The sequence below is a fragment of the Equus przewalskii genome, chromosome 17 (assembly GCF_037783145.1).
Source record: "Equus przewalskii isolate Varuska chromosome 17, EquPr2, whole genome shotgun sequence".
In the NCBI taxonomy this organism is placed as follows: Eukaryota; Metazoa; Chordata; class Mammalia; order Perissodactyla; family Equidae; genus Equus; species Equus przewalskii.
Genome location: NC_091847.1, coordinates 20,836,547 through 20,861,708, shown reverse-complemented (window position 1 = coordinate 20,861,708; position 25,162 = coordinate 20,836,547).

Below are 25,162 nucleotides of genomic sequence, written 5' to 3'. Positions count from 1 at the left end.
TATATAAGTGAAATCATTCAGTATTTGTCTTTCTCTGTGTAACTTATTTCACTTAGCATAATGCCCTCAAGATCCATCCATGTTGTTGCAAATGGCAAGATTTCATTCTTTTTTATGGTTGGATAATATTCCATTGTGTATATATATGTTACAATTTACTTATCCATTCTCCCATCAGTGGACACTTAGTTTGGTGCCATATCTTGGCTATTGTAAATAATGCTGCAGTGAACATGAGGGTGCATATATCTTTTCGATTTAGTGTTTTCATTTTCTTAGGATAAATACCCAACAGTGGAAATGTTGGGTCATATAGTAATTCTATTTTTAATTTTTTTAGGAAACTCCAAACTGTTTTCCACAGTGGCTGCATCAGTTTACATTCCCCCCAGCAGTGTACAAGGGTTCCCTTTTCTCTATATCCTTGCCAACACTTGTTATTACTTGTCTTTTTGATAAGTCACTCTGACAGATGTGAGATGATAATCTCTTTGTGGTTTTGATTTGCATTTCTCTGATAATTGGTGATGTTGAGCATCTTTTCATGTACCTCTTAGCCAGGTGTGTGTCTTCTTTGGAAAAATGGCTATCCAGATTCTCTGCCCATTTTTTAATCAGATTGTTTGGTTTTTTGCTGAGGTGCATAAACTCTTCATATATTTTGAATATTAACCCCTAACAGATATACGATTTACAAATATTTTTGTCCCATTCAGTAGGTTGTCCTTTCATTTTGTTGATGATTTCCTTTGCTATGCAGAAGCTTTTTAGTTCTATGGGACCACAAGTGTAAGCCCTACTGGCCCCCAGAGCGAGATGATCTGGAGGTATCCCCTGGTCAGTAGTCACAAAAATTGGGCCTCCAGATGAATGTACAAGCTCCTTTCTACCAGTAAGCTGTAGCAAGGGAGTGGGAAAGTAAAAATATGGCATCCTCTGGCCTACATTCTCCAAGAGCACTTCTGAAGCTTCTAGATGTACGCCGAACCTGAAGCCTGCCCCTAATGCCAAAGCTCCATGACTAGTATGTAGGCATCTTTCACAGAAAGTCCAGGGATATATTTCGGTCTGCTGTCTGTTCAGTGCCCTGGGTGTTGCAGCCTGCCAAAAACTGTCACTCCAATTGTTACAGTCCCATAGGATTAAGGAATGCAAGGCCCCCCTGGCCACCAGAGCCAGGCAATCAAGGGGTATCCCCTGGACAGCAGCCACAAAAACCAGAGCACTAGACATTAAAACTGAGGTACCAGACATGTACAAGAGCTCCCCTCTGAGAGATGATGGTGCTCTGGAGCACGGCAGAAGGAGAGCATGAAGAGAGTCCCTACCTTCTGAGGTCTCAGGAAAGGCTTCTAGTTGGCCCTTAGATGTGTGTTTAATTAGAAGCCTGCCCTTTAGGTGCAGCTATGATGATAAGCTAATAGGTGTCTTTAACAGAAAGATTGAGCTCCTGGGTCTGTTGCCTCTTGCTGTGCCCTGAGGTGGTAGCTCTTTAAGAACTCTTTCTCTGTTGGTTACAGTTGTGTGGGACCTGAGAGTATAAGCCTTGCTGGTCATCAGAGCCAGGCAATATATGGGTGTCCCCTGGCAACAGCTACAAAAATCACAACACCAAACAAGGTTATAAGCTCCTTTCTGGAAGACACCAGTGAGCTGGAGAGTGCAAAGACTGCATCCACAGGCTTCCATTCCCTGAGAGCACTTCTCTAGGTTCCTATAAATGTGCCAAACCAGGAGCCTGTCCCTCAGGCCAAAGCTCCTGGACAAGCAAACAGGCCTCTTTCACAGAAAGACTGGGGGTGTGTTCCAGTCACTGTCTGTGCAGTGCCCTAGGAGTGGTGGCCCGCCAAGAGCTGTCTCTCCAATTGTTACAGCTCTGTAGGACCCAGGAACGCAAGCCCCCTGACCTCCAGAGCCAGGTGATCAAGAGGTGTCCCCGGCGTGGCAGCTGCAAAACCTAGGTCACTAAACATAAAAACCAGGTCACCAGGTGTGTGTAGAAGCTCCCATCTGGGAGACACTGGTGCTCTGGAGCTTGGCAGAGGGAAAGAAAAGATCGTGCTCACTAGCTGGACTGAGGCAGAGGAGGAGTACAAAGATGACACCTGCTGAAAAAGGGAAAAACAGGAGAAGAAAAAAAACAAGAAGAAAAGGAAAAAAAGAATTTAAAAAAAGGATATGAAAAAAAAAAAGAAAGAAAAGATGATACCTGTCGGCTTTAGCAAGGCGGAGGGAGAGCAGAAAGATGGCACTCACCAGCCTCTAACCACAGAAAATATCGCAGCAGGCCCCTACACCTCAGACCAATGCATTAAAATTAGGAAACAATGGGGCTGGCCTGGTGGTGCAGTGGTTAAGTGCACATGTTCTGTTTCAGCGGCCCGGGGTTCACCGGTTTGGATCCTGTGCATGGACATGGCACCCGTTGGCAAGCCACGCTGTGGTAGGCGTCCCACATATAAAGTAGGGGAAGATGGGCACGGATGTTAGCTCAGGGCCAGTCTTCCTCAGCAAAAAGAGGAGGATTGGCAGCAGATGTTAGCTCAGGGCTAATCTTCTGCAAAAAAAAAAAAAAAAAATTAGGAAATGAGTCTCTTTCACATAAAGTCTGGGTGCTTTTCAAAGGGATTCTTCTGCATTGGGCCCTGAGGTGGGTGAGTCAGCATGCGGGCCCTTTAAGAGCCGATTCTCAGTTCACCGCAGTCCCTCAAGTCTCATGGGTACAAGCCCTGTTGGTCTTCAGAGTCTGATATTTTGGGAGCTTCTCTCTCAGGTGCTGGTCTTAGCAATTGGGGTGCCCAATGTAGGGTATGAACCCTTTGCTCCTCAGGGAGAAGCTCTGGGTTTTGAGTTCCCTGGCAATTGTGAGTCGCCACTCTGGGGGTGGGGTTAATGGAGAGATTGTGTCTCAGTCTTTCCGACCCTCTTCGATGTGGTTTCCCTCTCATTTGCCTGATGTGAAGTGATCACTTCACCAGTTTTTAGGTTTTTTTCAGAGGAAGCTGTTCCATATATAGCTGCAGAGATTTAGTGTGTCTGTGGAAGGAGGTGAGTTCAGGATCTTCCACATTACCATCTTAAGCTGGAACTCTTGAGTAAAGTTAAATAGTCTGAAAAGTACACTTATTTTCAGTTAACCTACAGTGACCATGAAGAGGTTTTTAGCCCAGTGGGAGCTGGAAACAGGGGAAAAAAGTGCTAGAGGTGGATTCCTCTTTTCCAGTGGTGCAGGTCTAAAGATCATGGCTGCTGATCCTACAGGTACCTCAGATTAGATGTGTCTCAACTCGTCTCATCTTTTTCCTCAAACCAGATCCACATATCTTTCCAGTTCATCTCCTTTTTGATTCCATAGCCTCTTCTTTCTTGCCTCTATTACTCTGCCCCCTATTCCATGTTACTCAAATACAAATCTGAGTAATGTTCTGTGTAAGCATATTGAATGGATCTCCCTGCCTTTGGATAATGTGAACGCTGCTTATTATGCTATGAGTAACTCTCTACAATCAGCTGTTCCCTACCTCTAAAGAAGTCCATTCCATAGTGCCATTTACATTTATACTTCTGTCACTCTGGTCTAATTACAGTTTCCAAATATTTCGAGTATCTTATATCTCCACAATATCCTGCCTCTGTTTCCTCTGCCTGGAATGCCATTCCCCAATCTATCCAAAACTTAGCTTCAAATCCTTTGCGAAGACATCGCCTAATTATTCCAGGCAAACATAGCATCTTTTGTCCTCCAGTATATTCTGAACATGCTTTTGTAATATTACCTAAACATTTTATTGTAACATACCGTTTATGAGTCTGTCTTTCTCGTACATATTATAAGTTCTTTGAAGGCAATACTCATATCTGTTTCATCATTGTGTCCCCAACACCTAAGCATAACATTGCTGAGTTACATACTAGTGTTACATACTAGTATCCTAGCAGTTGTGCCTGCACAATGTTCTGGATAAACTAGAAAAGAAAGACAATCCAGATTGTAATGAATTGTGAAATTGTATTATTCTTCCAAAATCAAGACTCTTGCAAAGCAAGTAAATGGAACTCTCATAGTCATCTCAGAAGTATTTATATATATGCATTGCTTTTTTTTTTTTTTTTTAAAGATTGGCATCTGAGCTAACAACTGCTGCCAATCTTGTTTTTCCTTTCTGCTTTTTCTCCCCAAATCCCCCCAGTACATAGTTGTATATTTTCGTTGTGGGTCCTTCTGGTTGTGGCATGTGGGACGCTGCCTCAGCATGGCCTGATGAGTGGTGCCATGTTGGCATCCAGGATCCGAACCAGCGAAACCCTGGGCCACTACAGTGGAGTGCACAAACTTAACCACTTGGCCACAGGGCCGGCTCCAAAAGTATGTATTTTAACATAAATACCTTTCTTCTCTCATTAGTTATAATTTGCTCACAGATTTTGGCCTTTATATATTAATAATCCCATCATTTTGAATAATAACAATGTCTTTCCATTATTTGTCTTTTCTTATCTTACCAGACTGGGTAAGACCTTTAGAATAATATTGAATAGGAGCAATTATATCGGTACCCTTAACTTATTCCTGATTTTAAGAAGAATATTTCTGACATGTCTTTATTAACAATGAGAACTCATGTAGATGACTCATGTTAGGCTAAAGGAGTTCCCATTTATTATTAGTTTGCTGGCAGTTATTATCATTAATTGTTATTGAATTTAATCAAATGTTTTTTGTATATTTTGAGATAATTTCTCTTTAATTTCTAAATGTAGCAAGTTACATCTATAAATTTGTTTTTAAATCTTAAACATCACTACATTCTTGGACAAACCTGATATGGTCATGATACATTTTTTAAAACAAATGTTTAGATTTGATATGCTAATACTTTTTAAAAAGATGTTTGCATCTATGGTCTGAGTTGGCCTGTAATTTTCCTTTTTACTTACTTTTGGTCTTTTATTCTTGCTTTCGCATCTTTAATACTTTCATTTTTCCGTCGTTTATCTTATTTACATATTTGTTTATTCACTGTAACAAAAAATAAATCTGGTAATATTATTAGGGTTGTATCTTTTTTTTATTTAAATTATTCTAGTTCTCTTGTTCTCATCTTTCCACATGTATCAATCCTCACCTCCTATCCAGGAATGTAGGCATTATTCAAAATTTCTCCATTATCTCACAGTAATATTTAAAAATATGTATGAAGATAAAATACATAATCAGGGGGCCGGCCTCATGGCCAAGTGGTTAAGTTCATGCGCTCAGCTTTAGCAGCTCAGGGTTTCACTGGTTCGGATCCTAGGTGTAGACATGACATGGCTCATCAGGCCATGTTGAGGCAGCGTCCCACATAGCACAACCGGAGGCACCCACAACTAGAATATACAACTCTGTACCAGGGCTAGAGGGGTGGGGGGGTGGGGAGGAAGGCGCTTTGGGGAGAAGAAGGAAAAAAACAAGATTGGCGATAGATGTTAGCTCAGGTACCAATCTTTAAAAAAAAAAAAAACAAAGACATGATCATATACGTTCAAATATATTGAAAGTCTGGGTGACTTTGATAAGAATTCAATTTTCTACACACTTTCTTTTCAGCATCTCACTTTATTCACTTGATGATACTTCATAGAAATATTTCCAAGTCAAACAGTAGCTCTAAATCTTTCTAATGGCTGTATAATAGTCCATGGTGTGCACATATCATTACTTATTAAACAGTCCTTATTGAAGGGTATTTACCTCTTTTTTTTTTAACTATAAAAAATGCTGCAGTTAACATTGTAAATATGTTGTTATGCCCTGGTAGTTTAATTTCTATTATTTGATTTCCTAGGAAATAGATTCCTGAAAACTTGTATATTTGATTCTTTTTCAGTAAACTTTTAATAATGTATATCATACATACTGAATTGTGCACAAATTATAAGTGTACACCACATGGTTCAAGGTATAGAAGAAGATTAGCAGTATTCTATTGTTGAACTTTACACAGAATGATACAGTATATTCTCTCTTGTGTATGACTTCTTTTGCTTAGTATGTGTGTGAAATTAATCCTTCTTACATGTAAAATTATTGCATTATTCTCATTATATGATACTCCATTGTGTGAACTGACTACACTTTGTCCAATCCACAATTGAACATTTGAGTTGTTTCTAGTTTAGAGTTATGACTAACAGTGCTGTTATGTACAGTGTTGTACATATCTTTTGGTGCACATGGGTCTGTGCATACATAGAAATGGAATCATTGGGTCACAGGATGTGCTTTTATTCCACTTCAGTGGAAACTGTTACAAAGTTTATCTAAAATTGCTATACCGATTTATACTCTCAACTGAAGGATATGAGGGTTTCTATTGTGCCACATTCTTACCAACACTTGATACTATCTTTTATTTTTCTAATTTAGCCATTCAGAAAATATGTAGTAATAACTCATTGTGGTTTCAAATTCAGTGTATTGAGAACTAATGACATTTGACACTTTTTCATTTATTGTCCATTTGGATATTCTTTTTTATAAATTGCTTATTCAGGTCTTTTGTTTATTTTCCTATTGTATTACCTTTCTTTTATTGGTTCATAATAATTCTGCATATATTCTGGTCACATATCTTCTACTTCTTGCTTTATCTTTTCACTCTGTGTAATGGTGTCTTTTGATGAATAGATATTTTAAATTTTAATGTAGTTCATCTATCAATCTTTTATTTCGTGGTTTATGTTTTTATGTCCAGCATAAGAAATCTTTGCCAACCTCAAGCTTATCAAGATAGTCTAACATATTTTCTTTTAGAAGTTTTATTGCTTTATCTATCACATTAGATTTATAGTCCTTCTGGAATTGGTTTTTTGCATATGGTGTGAGGTACATGTCAACATTAAATATTTTTCTATATGGATATCCAACTGACTCAGCATCAATTATTGAAAAGACAATTCCTTCCACACTATATTAGAGAGTCATCTTTGATATAAATCAAGTGGCCAGATATGTGTAGAGTCTTTTTTTGGACTCTCTATTTTATTCCTTTGATTTATTAGTCTGTCTTGCACCAACACCACATGGCCTTAATTGGTGTAGCTTTATAATCAGTTTTGATATCTGGTAATAAAATTCCTCGAACTTTGTTTTTCTTCTACAGATTTGTCTTGTTTATTCTTGGCCCATTGAATTCTCAAATATATTTAAGAACCAGCTTGTGAATTTACACACAGACATATTATGGAATTTTCTTTAATTTATAGAACAATTTGGAGATAATTGGCATCTTTACACTTCTCAATATTGCAATTCATAAAGCTCCATTTACTTAGGCAGACTACCTTTAATTTCTCTCACAATTTTTTTGTAATTTTTCTGTCTTATGCAACTATTAGTTTTATTCTTCGATATTTGATGGTTCTTGATGCTAATGTAAATGGTATCATTTTTAAGAAAACATGAGTTTTTAATTGTATGTCATTACATAGAAATACATATTTATTTACATAATGACCTTGTATCTAGAGGCCTTATTAAATTCATTTTTAATTCTATTTTTAATAATATTTTGTATTTCTATAAACATCATGATGCCATGTGTGAATTATGTCCATTTTGTTATTTTTTCCTAAACTTTATGCATTTTTTTTCCTTGCTATATTGTAGTAGAGAGGGCTTTCAGAATATTGCACAATGTTGGGTAGAGGTAGTGATAGTAGACATCTTCTTGTTTTTGATCTAATGAGGAAAACTCAATAGTTCCCTATTAAATAGAATACATTATAGATACATTTTTATATAATTTTAATTGAATTAGAGCTTACATGCAGTGAAGTGCACAAATATTAACTATTCAGCCTAACTAATATGTACATATGTGTATACTTTTGGAATTACCACTAGAACAACCATCAATAATCGTAGGACTAATCAGAGTACATTCCAAGTATCTCAGCTCAGATGTGCCCCCTCTTCCATTTCTACCAGTGCCTCTGGCTTGGTGACTGAACCTAGCTGGTGTTAAATGGGCAAGAGGCTCGTTGATGAAATTCATAAATCATTTTCTGGAGCATAGAGCATAGTGGGAAAATGTAAAGGTTAAATTTGCAGGGATGAAGGTAAATATTCAGCCTTTTTCCTCCTCAGAATTTACTTTTCCCTTTGGTTGAAAAATATGTTCCTATGCAAAGTCCCAACAGCTACCATAGCATCATCCTGAGCTGATATCAATTCAGTCACACTTCTTCCTGAAACCTAAAGCAATGCTCTTTGCTCTTCATGTAAGACAGCAGTAGAAAATGGGTGAAGAGTGAGAGAAACCTATTTTATGTTAATTTATGTTGGAGTTTTGATCTCAGTTAAGTTATAGATAGTCACAAAAATCAATTGATTAGTCTAAGAAAAAATATATAAACTTTAAAAATTATCTACTTTCCAAAGCCATCAAAGAACTATGAGCAGAAAGAAGTCTAAATAAAATAATTTTAGGAAGATGGTAGCTCTTGGGAAATGAGCAAAGACCAGCAACATTCTTTGTTTCTTAATGAAGTTGTTGAGCCTACAGAAACAATTTGGTGTAAAAGTAAGATCATTATAGGCAGAGGAACATTAAGGAGAAAAGGGGGGACCACTTGAGATTTTTACCACAAGTTGGCTGATATGGCTGCTAACCAATTCTCCACATAAGGAATTTGGATGGCAAAGCAGTGGTCCTGGAAAATTGAAAGCTGCTTGGAAAGTGAAGAGAAGTTGATTTCTCTTTGATTGAATTTCAAAGCCCTGCTGTATCACAGGGCCTGATCTCACTGTGGAGAACACAAATCACCTAAGCTACTCAAAGTGAAGATAGGAGCACCTAGCTGCGTAACAGAGGAACCAAGCAAATCCTTTCCAGAATAATTTATTATCTGCCTGCGTCTCTACTGCTATTTTGTACCTAAAGCACAATTCACACACACAAAAAAACTAGAAAACATGCAATGTAGGAGGACAGTGTCACTCACAATAAAAAAGTAAAAAAGACAAAAGAAGCAGAACCATAGATGACACAAATGCAGGCTAAAAAATAAGTATTGTAAATACCTCTATTGATATAGAGGAAAAGATGGATGAAATGGTATAATGGTGAATTTCAGCAGAAAACAAGAAACAGAAAAAATGGAAATTCTAGAACCGAAAAATGTAATAATTAAAATAAATAATTCATTTGATTGGCTTAAAAGTAGAGTGGACCAGGGCCAGCCCGTGGCATAAAGGTTCAGTTTGTGTGCTCCACTTCTGTGGCACCAGGGTTCACCAGTTTGGATCCTGGGCTTAGACCTACACATCGCTTATCCAGCCATGCTGTGGCAGGCATCCCACATATAAAATAGAGGAAGATGGGCACTGACATTAGCTCAGGCCAATATCCCTCAGCAAAAAGAGGATGATTGGTGGCAGATGTTAGCTCAGGGCTAATCTTCCTAAAAAAAAAAATAAGTGAACCCAAGAAAAAAAGGATTATTAACTTCAAAGAAGGTGATTTGAAATTATCTAACGTAAAGCACAGAGAGAAAAGTAAATAATTTTAGAATAAGTGATCAGAGCCCTTTAAGAGAAAGTCAGATGTTCTTATATATGTGTAGTAACAAATACCTGGAAAATAAACTTGTAAAATAATACAATTTATGATAGCAGCCAAAAACACTCCATAAAATATTTGATAATTTTTAAAAATTATTTTATTCAGGTTATATTTGCTTACAACATTGTGTACATTTCAGGAGTACATCACTGTATTTCAGTTTCTGTATAGACTGCATCATGTTCACCACCAACAGTCCATTTTTTTCTTTTTATTTTACTGAGATCATATTGGCTTTTTAACATTGTATAAATTTCAAGTGTACATTACTAAATTTCAGTTTTTGTATAGATTGCATTCTGTTCACCCTCAATAGTCTAATTTTTATCCATCAGCATAGAAATGTGTCCCTTTACCCCTTTCACCCTCCGCCACCTGCCTTTTCCTCTGGTAACCACTAATCTATTCTCCTTATCTGTGTGTTTATCTTCCACATAGTGAAATCACACATATTTATCTTTCTCTCTCTGACTTATTTTGCTGAGCATAAAACCCACAAGTTCCATCCACGTTAGCACAAATGGCACAATTCTGTTTTTTTAATGACTTAGTAGTATTCCATTGTATATATATATATATACCACATCTTCTTTATCCATTCACCTGTTGATGGGCACTTGGGTTGCTTCCACATTTAGTTATTGTGAATAATGCTGCAATGAACATAGGGATGTGGATATCTTTTTGACTTATTGATTTATTCTTTGGATAAATACCCAGTAGTGCAATAGCTGGATCATATGGTCTTTCTATTTTTAATTTTTTGAGAAATCTCCATACTGTTTTCCATAGTAGCTGCACCTGTCTGCATTTCCACCAGCAGTATATGAGTGTTCCCTTTTCTCCACATCCTCCCCAAAACTTACTATTTCTTGTCTTGTTAATTATAGCTATTCTGACAGGTGTGAGGTGATATATCATTGTAGTTTTGATTAGCATTTCCCTAGTAATTAGCCATGTTGAACATCTTTTCATATGCCTATTGGCCATCTGTATATCTTCTTTGGAGAAATGTCTGTTCATATCCTCTGCCTATTTTTTGATCATGTTGTTCGGTTTTTTTGTTTTTGAGTTGTGTGCATTTTTTATATATTTTAGAAATTAACCCATTGTCAGATATACGATTTGCAAATATTTTCTCCCAGTGGATGGGCTGTCTTTTCAGTTTGTTCATGGTTTCCTTTGCCTTGCAGAAGGTTTTTAGTCTCCTGTAGTCCCATTTGTTTATTTTTTCTTTTGTTTCCCTTGCCTAGGGAGACATATGCAAAAAGATACTGCTAGAACCAACATTAAAGGGTGTACTGCCTATGTCTTCTCTTAGAAATTTTATGGTTTCAGGTCTTACATTTGAGTCATTAATCCATTCTGAGTTAATTTTTTTTCTTTTTTCTTTTTTTTTTTTTTAAAGATTGGCGCCTGAGCTAACAACTTGCCAATCTTTTTTTTTTTTTTTTTGCTTTTTCTCCCCAAATCCCCCCAGTAGATAGTTGTATACTTTTAGTTGTGGGTCCTTCTAGTTGTGGAATGTAGGATGCCACCTCAGCATGGCCTGATGAGTGGTGCCATGTCCACACCCAGGATCCCAATCAGTGAAACTCTGGGCCACCAAAGCGGAGCGTGCGAACTTAACCACTCAGCCATGGGGCTGGCCCCATTTTGAGTCAATTTTTATAGTCCAAGAATATAGTCTACTTTCATTCTTTTACACACGGCTGTCCAGTTTTTCCAGCACCATTTATTGAAGAGACTTTCATTTCTGCAGTGTATGTTTTTGGATCTTTTGTCAAAGATTAGCTGTCTATAGATGTGAGGTTTGATTTCTGGGCTCTCAATTCTGTTCCATTGATCTGTGTGTTTATTTTTCTACTAACGTCATGCTATTTTGATTACTATAGCTTTTGGGTATATGTTGTAGTCAGGGAGTGTGAAACCTCCAGCTTTGTTCTTTCTTCTCAGGATTTCTGTGGTTATTCAGGGTCTTTTATTGTTCCATATAAATTCTAGGATGCTTTGTTCTATTTCCATGAAGAATGTTATTGGGATTCTGATTGGGATTGCATTGAATCTGTAGATTGCTTTAGGTAATATGGATATTTTAACTATGTTTCTTCTTCAAATCCATGAGCATGGAATATCTTTCCATTCTATTATGCCTTCTTCAATTTCTTTCAATAATGTCTTATAGTTTTCAGTATATAGGTCCTTCACCTCTTTGGTTATGTTGATTCCTAGATATGCTATTCTTTTGTTGAGATTGTAAATGGGATTGTAGTCTTAATTTCTCTTTCTTCTAGTCAATGTTAGTGTGTAGAAATGTAACTGATTTTTGTATGTTAATTTTGTACCCTGAAACTTTACTGTATTTGTTGATTATTTCTAATAGTTTTTTCTTTTGGTGGAATTTTTAGGGTACTCTATATATAGAATGTCATCTGCAAGTAGTGAGAATTTTACTCCTTCCTCTCCTATTTGGATCTCTTTTGTTTCTTTTTCTTGCCTAATTGCTATAGCTAAAACTTCCCATCCTATGTTGAATAACAGTGGACATCCTTATTTTGGTCCTGCTCTCAGAGGAATAGATTTCAGTTTTTCACTATTGAGTGTGATATTGGCCTTGGGTTTGTCACATATGGCCTTTATTATGTTGAGGCACTTTCCTTCTATACCCATTTTATTAAGAGTTTTTATCATAAATGGATGTTGGATCTTGTCACATGCTTTCTCTGTATCTATTGAGATGAGCATGTGTTTTTTATTCTTTATTTTGTTAATGTGGTTTATTACATGGATTGATTTTGCGGATGTTGAACCATCCCTGCATCACTGGAATAAATCCCACTTGATCGTAGTGTATGATCCTTTTAATGTATTGTGTTTGATTTGCTAGTATTTTATTGAGGATTTTTGCATCTATATTCATCAGTGATAGTGGCCTATAATTTTCCTTTTTTATGTTGTCTGGTTTGGGTAACAGAGTAGTGTTGGCCTTGTAGAATGAGCTATGAAGCATACCATCCTCTGCAATATCTCAGAATAGTGTGAGAAGGATAGGTATTAAATCTTCTTTGAATTTTTGATAGAATTCACCAGATAAGACATCTGGTCCTGGACTTTTGTTTTTTGGGAGGTTTATAATTACCGTTTTGATTTCCTAGCTGGTGATTGGTCTATTCAAATTCTCTATTTCTTCTTGATTCAGTTTTGGAAGGTTGTGTGATTCTAAGAACTTATCCATTTCTTCTGTTACCCAATTTGTTGGCATATAGCTTTTCATAGTCTTTCTCATACTTCTATGTATTTCTGTGTTATCCTGTGTAATTCTTCCTCTCTCATTTCTGATTTTATTTATTTGAGACTTCTCTCTTGTTTTCTTGGTGAGTCTAGCTAAAGGTTTGTCAATTTTATCTTCTCAAAGATCCAGCTTTTAGTTTCATTGATCCTTTCTATTGTCTTTTAAGTCTCTATTTCATTTCTTTCTGCTCTGATTTTTATTATTTCCTCTCTTCTGCTGACTTTGGGCTTTGTTCTTCTTTTTCTAGTTCTTTTAGGTATAGCATAAGATTTCTTATTTGAGATTTTTCTTTTTTCTTGAGGTATGCCTGTATTGCTATAAATTTCCCTCTTAGTACCACTTTTGCTGCAGCCCATAAGAGTTGGTATATTGTGTTTTCATTTTCATTTCTCTCCATGTATTTTTTCATTTCTCCTTTGATTTCTTCATTGATCCAATAGTTGTTCAGTAGCATGTTGTTTAGTCTCCACATCTTTGTGACTTTCCAATTTTTTTCTTATAGTTGATTTCTAATTTCACACCATTGTGATTGGAAAAGACACTTGATATGATTCTTCTTAAATATTTTCAGGCTTCCTTTGTTCCCCAACACACGGTCTATCTTTGACAGTGTTCCCTATGCACTTGAGAACAATGTGTATTCTATTGTTTTTGGACAGAATGTTCTCTGTATAGCTATTAAGTCCTTCTGGTCTAGTGTTTCATTAAAGTCCACTGTTTCCTTGTTGATTTTCCATCTGGATGATCTATCCATTGATGGAAGTGAAGTGTTAAGGTCCCCTACTGTTATTTTGTTGCTGTCAATTTCTCTCTTTAGGTGTGTTAATAGTTGCTTTATATATTTTGGTCTTCCTGTGTTAGCTGCATATAGATTAATAAGTGTTATGTCTTCCTGTTGGAATGTCCTTTCTATCATTATATAATGCCCATCTTTGTCTCTTGTTATCTTTTTATCTTGAAGTCTGTTTTGTCTGGTATCAGCATGGCTACACCTACTTTCACTTGCTTGCCATTTGCTTGGAGTATCGTCTCCCATCACGTCACTCTGACCCTGTTTGTCTTTAGAGCTCAGATGTGTTTCCTGGAAGCAGCATAGTTTTGGGTCATATTTTTTAATCCATCCAGCCACTCTGTGTCTTTTGATTGTAGAATTCAATCCATTTACCTTTAGAGTGATCATTGATATATGAATGAGGGCTTAATACTGCCATTTATCTTTTGTTTTTTAGTTGTTCTATATTTCCATTGTTTCTTTTTCCTTGTATTTCTGTCTGCCATTTCAGTTGGGTGGTTTTCTGTGAAGTTTTTCTCTATTTTCTCTTTATTTATGATTTTTGACTCTGCTTCGATTTTTTGTTTTGTGGCTACCATGGGGTTTGTATAAAAGATCTCATAGATGATATTGTCCTTTTTCTGATAGCTTCTTACTTTTATTAGCCTATGCATGCTCCTTCCCTTTCTTCTTCCCCTTCTGTCTTTTGATTATCACAAATTCTTCTTTTTTGTTTTGTGTTTGTGACCAAATAGAAGTGGTTATAATTATTTTTGATGCTTTATTTCCCTTTATCTTTTTATGTTATAATGTTTACTAACCTATTCTGATATAGAGCTGCAATTTTCTGATTCTGTTTATCTCCTTGCTTAAGGTTTTATAAACCTTTGCTTTTTAGTTTCAAATAGGAGGGGTTCTTTCAACATTTCTTATAAGGCAGGTCTAGTGGTGATGACTCCCTCAGCTTTTGTTTGTCTGGGAAAGCTTCTATTTTTCCATTATATGTGAAGGATAATCTTGCTGGGTAGTGTATTTTTGGCTGATAATTTTTGTCTTTCAGTATTTTGAATACATCATTCCACTCTCTGCTAGCCTGTAGGGTTTCTGCTGAGAAATCCAATGAAAGACTGATGGAGCTTCCTTTGTAGATATTTTCTTCTGTCTTGCTGCCCTTAATGTAAAATGCATAATAATTTTAAAGAACCATTTGTAAGACCTATACATTGAAAATTGTTGAAAGAAATTAAGTCAAAATAAATGGAGAGATATATTATTGTCATAAATTGGAAGTCTGAATATTAAGATGCTATTTCTCCTAAACTTGATCTATAGATTCACATTCATCCCATTTCAAATTCTAGCAGGTTTTTATTTTAGAAGTGGAAAGTTTATTCTTTATAAAAAAACTTATAAAACTTATAATACATATATAATTCCACATTATACATTAACATATAATTAATTGTTATAATGTATAACATATTATACATTATATAATTATAATTTATATGAATTATAAAACATATATGATTATAAGTATACAGTTTATATGTAAATTCAGAGAAAGATCAGCCAAGGGAATCTTAAAGACAAAAATTAAAGATAGAGGACTGACTTACCATATTTCAAGACTTAGAATAAAACTACATTAATTGAGCCAATGAGATATTAGTATACAGACAGACAAATAGACCAATGGAACTAAAAAGAAAATCTAGAAATAGACCCCTATACGCAATTACTTGATTTTTGACAAAGGCACCAATGCAGTTCAATAAGGTTAAGGAGGGTTATTCAATTTTAAAAGTGAATTTATTAGTCAGGATTTTGCAGGGAAATAGAAACAATAGGATATATTCAGCTATAAAAGAGGATATTTATTATAGGGATTGTCTCATGCAGTATGCTGACCAAGTTCCACGATCTGCTTCATCTGAATGATGGAGAGCCAGGGAAGCCAGTGGTGTAACTCAATCTGAGTCTGAGATGGGGGGATGGCATTGTGTAAGTCTCAGGGTCCAAAATCCCAAGAACAAGAGCTCCGAGGTCTGAGGGTGAAAAAAGATGGATGTTGCAGCTCAAGAAGAGAGATAGAGAAACAAAGAGAGAATTTGCCCTTCCTTTACTTTTTACTCTCTTCGGGCTACCCGTTCACACTGGTGAAGATGGATGTCTTTAATCAGTCTACTGAATCAGATGCTAATCTCTTCCAGAAACATCCTCACAGACACACCCAGTAATAATGTTTTGCCAGCTATCTGGGCCTCCCTTAGCTCAGTCAAGTTGACACATAAAATTAATCATCACAGCAAATATTCCTGGACAAATTGGATATTCAAATGGAAAAAAATGTTTACAAAATCAGTTCCCATTGACCCTCTACCTCACCCCTCGCACCAAAGTTAATTTAAAATGATTCATAAACCTAAATGTCAAAGCTAATATTTTAAAACTTCTAGAAGGAAACATAGACAAATCTCCTGGTTTAAGCTAATATTTCTTAATTAGGACAAAAAAGGCACTAACCATTAAAAGTTGAAAAGTTGGACTTAAAATTAAAATCTTCTTCACATCAAAAGATAAAGAAGTGAAAAGACAAACCACAGAATCAGAAAGTATGTTCAGAAAACATATATCTGGCAAAGGATTTATATCCAGAACATATAAAGAAATCCTACAAATCAATAATAAAATGATAAACAATTTTATTTCTTCAAATGAGCAAAAGATTTGGATGAACACTTCAGAAAATGAGGTATCTGTATGGCCAGTAAGCATATGAAAAGGTTCTCAATGGAATGACTAATGCAAATTACATCCACAATGAGATTTTAAAGTTAAATAACAACAACAACAACAATAAAAAAACACTACACCTACCACATCAGTTACTATTAAAAAAAGACTGAAAACTCCAATGATTTGTGAGGATGGAGGACAAGTGGAATTCCTGTGTTGAGAGTCTAACATGGTGCAACCACTTTGGAAAACTATTGACTACTCTCTAATAAAGCTAACCAAGCTTTGATCACGTGAACCTGAAGTTCCACTCCATATATGACTATGCATGTCTTGCACAAGAATGTTCATTAAAATTTAACTTATGAAAGCTCATAACTAGAAGGAACCCACATCTTAAGCAATAATAGATTGGATAAATAAATTGATAACTCCAAGACCTTCAAACACAGTAATCCTAAACTGCTATGAATAGGAATCAAAAATTCCTTTGTTGAGTGATTTGGTGAAATCCTAAGAGAAATCACTCCTACCCTGCCATGGATTGAATATTTGTGTCCCCTTGAAATTCATATGTTGAAACCTAATCCCTAATGCGATTGTATTTGGTGGTGGGGCTTTGGGGAGGTGATTAGGTCATGAGGGCAGAGCCCTCATGAATGAGATTAGTGCCCTTATAAAAGAGGCCCAACCCAGTGGCATAGTGGTTAAGTTTGCATGCTCTGCTTTGGTGGCCTAGGGTTTGCACATTCAGACCCTGGGTGCAGACCTATACACTGCTTGTCAAACCTTGCTTTGGTGGTGTCCCACATACAAATTAGAGGAAGATTGGCACAGATGTTAGCTCAGGGACAATCTTCCTCAAGCAAAAAGGGGAAGATTGGCAGGAAATGTTAGCTTAGAGCCAATCTTCCCCCCCACACACAAAAAAACAACAAAAAACAAAACGAGAGAGACCCGAGAAATCTCTCTCACTCATTTCTGTTATGGTGATATTAAAGCAAAAGGACAGCAGTCTAGGAATTGGGCTCTCACCAGACACAGAATCTGCTAGTGCCTTTATCTTGGACTTCCCAGAACTGTAAGCAATAAATCTCTGTTGTTTATAAAGCCACACAGTCTATGATATTGTGTTATAGCAGCCAAACCAACTAAGATATACCCCAACACTTTGATTTTAGAACCTATTCATAGGTGAGACCGTTGCTAATTTAAGACAACTTAAAGGGGCTTATGGCATGCTTTAGCATGCCTCTGACCTTGAAGAGGTCAATCTCCTAGATGTTGCCATCCATAAGCAATTTCACCATTCAATCAAGCCTGTTTCTTATGGGTTAGGGAAGAATGTGGTAAGACTGCTGAATTTAGTAGCCTGTTGTCCCACTTCATGTGTCATACAATAAGTTCCCTAGTTCAAAGTGATATTGTGTGGAATGCCTGGCAAAGGATAATACATTCTGTAAATCCATTAATGGAGGTGTTGGTAAAGGTATGGGCTAGTAAATATGAACCCGGAATATATTTCTATCTCTGTGAAGTCAACTCCTAGCTCCCTCTATGATATAAACAATCAGCTGTCTATTGGCTAGTTGGTTTCCTTGGAAATGGTGCTATTTGGGGAGCAATATTGGTGTCTGTTATTAGCAGGTTTTGCACTCAAGAATGATGATATGTAGTTAAGCTTTGGTGAGGGAAAGTACAGGCTACTGAGCTATGTATAGCCTCCACACCTATCATCACGTCCTTGTTGTACATGAGCCAAATGAACAAACACCAGAGTGCCTGGGGAAAGGCTGACTGACATCAGAAAATGGATCAAGTGTATCTTATTATTAAGCGTATCCTATCTTGTGGCTACCCTCTAGTGGGCATTTATGTAGAACGTGAATATCTTGATACTCTATGCCAAGATATTCGTTAATTTACTTTACTCTCAGACCTCGTTGTCATTAGTTTCCAAAGTTTGTTCTTTTCAAGTCCCTGACTTACCAGCCAGCATATAGTACTACCTGTGAATTGGTGTTAATCTTCACCATGGACCATCTCTCTTATGTAAAGTGGGAAGATACCCCATCACCACTATCTTCCTCTTTTCTCTATTTTCACCTGGTGATAGAACACTCTGCAGATCCATTCATACTCTAGATCTTTCCATTTTCCTTTTCTATTAAGTTGTCTTATATTACTTTCCATAAGGCTATAAGGAGGATAAGGAAGAGACAATGAAGCAGCAGGAGTAGGCACTGAAATCTGAACCACTTTGTACAGTTTACCCATGCATTCTGGACCTGCTAGTGCTGGATTGCGTGCTATTTCCACTACATAATGTGATGGCTGCTGAAGATGTTCCAATTCTATGATCTGGCAAATTATGTAGCACCAAATACATAATGGGCAGGTTAGATTGCATGGATACTTGGTGCCTCTAGTCGTGTATTTAGTTTCTCCTAGTGTCCACTAGCAAACCAGGGGCTGCTTTTCAAATGGAGAATAGTTGTCAGATGAAGAGGACAAGGAGGATATGACCCAACTCCAAAGTCCTCAGTGCCTGCACTGTGGTTCTTCAATGGATGCTTGGTAGATGTTTCATTCAGCATCTCTCTAGCAGAGGTATTTCCAAAACAGTGTGTCTGTGAGTTGTAATTCCAAGATGACAGGGCAGCTTTCACTGCAGCCTGTACTTGTTGCAGAGACGTTTTGCTTCAAGACCCCACTCAAAATCAGGAGGCTTTCAGTTCACCCAGTAAACAGCTTGAAACAGCATGCCTGAATAAATTATAGTTACCCCAAATCTGGAGTATCACTGCCATTAGGTCTCTTTCTTCATTGGTGAGGCGGACGAAGAATAGTGGTTCCTTTTTTACTTTATAAAACATATGCTAACATGCTATAGATCAGAGGGTCCAGAAGCTTTGATGTGGCGGCCCTGAACGTTCACGGGTATTTATTGCACACCTCTGACACACACATGTTTTACTTCCAACTCTCGAGGTACAATGAGGAAAATATTATCAATATAATGAACCAGCATAATGTTTTATGGGGTGTCAGGAAAATCGAGCTCCCTTTGGAATATATTATGGACAGAGAACAGAAGGGTTAATATAGTGTGGTGACAAGATTGTAATAACATACTCTTGTCCCTAATATGTGAAGATAAATGGCTTCTAACTAATTTTGTTGATACAAAAGGGGGAAAACATTGTCAAGTTAGTATCTGTATACTAGGTGCCAAGGGCTGTGTTGTTTTGTTCCAGAAAAATACCTCATTCAGAAAGACAGCTGTAATTGACATCACTATCCTATTAAGTTTGTACTGTTGTTTGCTAGGAGACATCTGGCTTTTGCACTGTTCAGACAAGATAAAACAGAATGAATAGCCCTCATTCCACGGATCAGAAAACCATATTTTGAGAACCACTGAGCTAGAATACCAAATTTGTTATCTGAATCACAGAACAAGGGCTATTTTGGTAGGTAGGGTTCTCAAAGTATGATCTCTATCATGATCACTTGAAAACAGATATGTGAATTGGTGGCTCCATCAGAGACCTGGTGAGTGGTGCCCAGCAATCTGTGTTTTGAGAAGTCCTTCAGGTGAGTCTGGTGTATGACAAGGTTTAAAACTACTGTTCTCTTTACTTATTATACCTGTGTCGAGTCTTAATTCTTGGGTAGAGCAAATCACCACAGGATATATTTGAGCTTTCACTGAACTCTGTGAGATGGATTGGAGAGAGCCATTTATCTATTATCTGACTTCCGTAAGCCCCTCTCTGGCTTGTGAAACACATTAATGTTTTCAGTACCTAGGGATTAGCATCAGTGAATAGTCAGTACACACTTATGTCCAGAAGGTCTGTGTGTTTCCATTTTGTAGTTCACAAGGATCATGGGAAATGGCCACAGGTATCTCTGAGAAAGGCTTGAGATATGATTTATAGTATAATACATGGCTACGTTGTACAGTTTCCTTTTCTATGTAGGGACTCTAGGTCCATAAACTATCTTGGAACTGAGTATTGTATAAGAGGCGACAATTCTCTACTACAGTGAAGCAGATCTATGCCACCAGACCTAGAATTTTTCATCCTGTTTATGTAAAGTAATGCCTTAACAAACTTCCAATCTATTTCATTTCTATGGAAATTGTGATCAATTAACAATCACCACAGATGCCTATGTGTCAAAATATTCTGATTACTGCTCTGTCCCTGTGAAATTTTGTGACAATTGTGCCTAATTTTAGTTGCAGATTTTTAAGTATAGCAACCTGACCTTTCCCGTATAGGATCTTGTTATTCTCATTGGAAACAGGGAACCCAATTCCATTGCAGCATCCTCCACTATCATCTCTGACCTACAGAAGTCAGCCACTACAGAACTTATCATGGAAGCTGGTGACTCTTGTCAATGTATTTCATTTTTAATTTTTCTTCCAGTTGTATTGAGATATAATTGACATACAGCACTGTGTAAGTTTAAGGTTTACAGCATAATGACCTAAATTACATATATCGAAAAATGGTTACCACAATAAGTTTAGTTAACATCCAGCATCTCATATAGGTACAAAAAGTGTTTTACTTCTTTGTGATGAGAACTTTCAGGATTTACTCTCATAACAACTTTCAAATATACCATATAGCAGTGTTAACTGTAGTCATCATGTTTGTATCTTTGACCACGTTCATCCACTTCCCTATTACCCATCTCTGGTAAACACAAATCTGATCTCTTTTTCTATATGTTTGGTGGTTGTTGTTTTTGTTTATATAAGATTCTACATATAAGTGAGATAATACAATATTTGCTTTCACTGTCGGACATTTCACTTAGCATAAGGTCTTCAAGGTCCATCCATGTTGTCACAAATGGCAAGAATTCTTCCTTTTCAGGGCTGAATGGTATTCCTTTGTGTGTATACACACACACACTTATACACACATACACTGCATTTTCTTTATTCATTTATTGATGGACACATGTCTTGGCTATTGTAAATAATGCTGCAATGAACAGGAGGGTGCAGATATCTCTTTGATGTAGAGATTTAATTTCCTTCAGACATACACCCAGAAGTAAAATTGCTTGATCATATGGTAGTTTTATTTTTAATATTTTGCAGAAATTCTGTATTGTTTTCCATACTGACTGTACCAATTTACAATCTCAGCAACAGTGCACAAGTGTTCCCTTTTCTCCACATCCTCTCCAGCATTTATTCTCTCTTGTCTTTTTGATGATAGCCATTCTAACAGTTGAGGTTACATCTCATTGTGGTTTTGATTTGCATTTCCCTCATGATTAGTGATATTAAGTACCTTTCCATGTACCTGTTGGCCATTTGAATATCTTTCTTGGAAAAATGTCTATTCAGATTCTCTGCCCATTTTTTAATTGGATTGTTTGGTGTTTTTTACTATTGAGTTGTATGAGTTCTTGATATATTTTAGATATTAACCCTTTATCAGATACATGTTTTACAAATATTTTATCTCATTTGGTTGGTTGCCTCTTTATTTTGTTGATGGTTTTCTTTGCTGTGCAGGTTTTTAGTTTGATGTAGCGCCACTTGTTTATTTTTGATTTTGTTGATGTGCTTTAGGTGTCATATCCAAAAAATCATGGCCAAGGCCCATGTCAAGGAGCATCTTTCTTATGTTTTCTTCTAGGAATTTCGTGGTTTTAGGTGTTACATTCATGTCTTTAATCCATTTCAAGTTCATTTTTGTGAGTGGTATAAGATAGGGTTTAGTTTCATTCCTTTATACAGTACTATCCTATTTTCCCAGCACCATTTATTGAAGAGACTGTCATTTCTCCATTGAGTATTCTTGGTTCCCTTGGCAAATATTAGTTGCTCATATATACATGGGTTTATTTTTGGGCTGTTGATTCTGTTCCATTGGTCTATGAGTCTGTTTTTATACCAGTTTGATACTGTTTTGATTACTGGAGCTTTATAATATAGCTTGAAAACAGGAAATGTGATGACTCCCTCTTTTCTTTTTCCAGGATTTCTTTGGCAATTTGAGGTCTCTTGTGGTTCCATACACATTTTAGCATTGTTGTTTCTACTTCTGTAAAAAATGCCATTGGAATTTTAATAGGGATTACATTGAATCTATAGATGGCTTTAGGTAGTATGAACATTATAACAATATTAATTCTTCCAATCCATGAATATGTGATATCATTCCATTTATTCATGCATCCTTCAATTTCTTTCATCAGTGTCATGTAGTTTTCAGCTCCTTAGTTAAATTTATTCTTAAATATTTTTTTTGATGCAGGTGTAAATAGGATTGTTTTCTTCCTTTTTCAGATAATTTATTGTGAGTATATAGAAATGCTAGGAACTTTGCATGTTAGTTTTGCATGCTGCAACTTTACTGAATTAGTTGATAGATGGAACAATTTTTAGGAGGAGTTTTTAAGATATTCTATGTATAAAATCATATCATCTGCTAGTAGAGACAATTTTACTTCTTCCTTTCCAATTCTGATGCCTTTTATTTCTTTTTATTGCCTTAATGCTCTGGCTAGGACTTCCAGTTTAATAGGAGTTGACTCCTATGTAGAATAGGAGTGGGAAGACTGGGCACACTTATCTTGTTTCTAATTTTAGAGTAAAAGATTTCAACCTTTCCTTGTTGAGTATGATGTTAACTGTGGGCTTGTCATTTATGGCCTTTATTGTGTTAAGGTATGTTCCTTCTATACCTAATTTGTTGAGAGTTGTTGTCATGAACAGATGGTGAATTTTGTCAAATGCTTTCTCTGTGTCTTGATTTGCGTGTGTTGCACCATCCTTGCATCCCAAGTATAAATCTCACTTGATCATGATTAATGATCCTTTTAATGTGCTGCTTAATTCAGTTTGTTAGTATTTTATTAAGAATTTTTGAATATATGTTCATCAGGAATATTAGTCTGTCATTTTCTTTCTATTTTTCTTTTCTTTCTCTTTTTTCTTTCCTTTCTTTCTTTCCTCCTTCTTTCCTTCCTTCTTCCCTCCCTCCCTCCCTTCCTTCTTCTTTTTTGCTGAGAAAGATCAGCCCTGAACCAACACTTATGCCAACCTTCCTCTACTTTATATGTGGTTTGCTTCCAGAGTGTGGCTGATGAGTGGTGTAGGTCCATGCCCAGGATCCCAACCCACAAAGCCAGGCTGCCAAAATGGAACACACAAAACTTAACCATTAAGCCACGGGGCTAGCCCCTGTCATTTTCCTTTCTTTGTAGTGTCCTTATTGGGCTTTGGTATGAGGGTATTGCTGACCTCATAAAATGAGTTTGGGAGTATTCCCTCTTCTTCTAATTTTTGGAAGAGTTTGAGAAGAGTTGACATTAATTTTTCTTTAAGTGTTTGGTAGAATTCACTGGTGAAAACATCTGGTCCTGGGATTTCTTCAGTGGGAGATCTTTGATTACCAATTCCATCTCCTTACTTGTTATTGATCTGTTCAGATTTTTCTATTTCTTCATAATTCAGTCTTGGTGGGTAATATGTTTCTAGGAATTTATCCATTTCTTCTAGGTTATCCAGTTTGCTGGTGTATAATTATAGTCATACATAGCAGTCTCTTATAATCCTTTGTATTTCTGTGATATCAGTTGTAATGTGTCCTCTTTCATTTCTAATTTTGTTGATTTGGGTCCTCTCTCTTTATTCCTTGGTTAGTCTAGCTAAAGGTTTGTCAATTTTGTTTATCTTTTCAAAGAATCAACTCTTAGTTATGTTAATCTTTTCTATTGTTTCCCTGTTCTCAATTTCATTTATTTCTGCTGTAATCTTTACTATTTTTTTCCTTCTTCTAACTTTGGGCTTCATTTTTACTTCCATTTCTAGTTCCTTGAGGTGTAAAGTTAGGATGTTTATTGGAAATCATTCTTGTTTCTTAATGTATACATTTATTGCTATGAACTTCCCTCTTAGAACTGCTTTTGCTGCATTTCATAAGTTTTGGTATGTTATGTGATTATTTTTCTTTGTCTCACAATAGTTTTTTACTTGCCCTTTAATTTATTCTTTGATTCATTGATTTTCAGAAGAGTGTTTCTTTACTTCCATGTATTTGCGAGTTTTCCTTCTGTTATTGATTTCTAGTTTCATAATATTGTGGTCAAAGGAGATAGTTGGCAAGATTTCAATCTTGAACGCTAAGACTTGTTTTGTCGCCTAACATACAGTCCATCCTAGAAAATGTCCATGTGCTCCTGAGAAGAATGTGTATTCTGCTGTTGCCAATAGAATGTTCCGTATATGTCTGTTAAATCCTTTTGCTCTATGCTGTTGATCAAACCACTGTTTCCTTAGTGATTCCCTGTCTGGTTGATCTATCCATTGTTAAAGTTATTAAAGTCCTCTACTTTTGAATTACTGTTTATTTCTCCTTTTAGCTCTGTTAGTTTTTGCTTTGCACATTTAGGTGCTCTGAATTTGGCTGCATGAATATTTATAATTGTATCTTCTTGATGGATTGATTCTTTTTTCATTATATAATTACTTTCTCTGTCTATTTTTATGATTTTTAGTTTAAAGTCTATTTTGTATGATATAAGTATAGCTACCCCTACCTTTTTTGGTTATCATTTGCTTGAAATACCTGTTTCCATTCTTCATCTCAGTATGTATGCCTTTAAGGCTAAAGTGAGTTTCTTGTAGGCAGCATATTGTTGGATCTTGTTTTTTTAAATCCATTCAGCTATTCTGTATCTTTTGATTGGAGACTTTAATCTATTTAC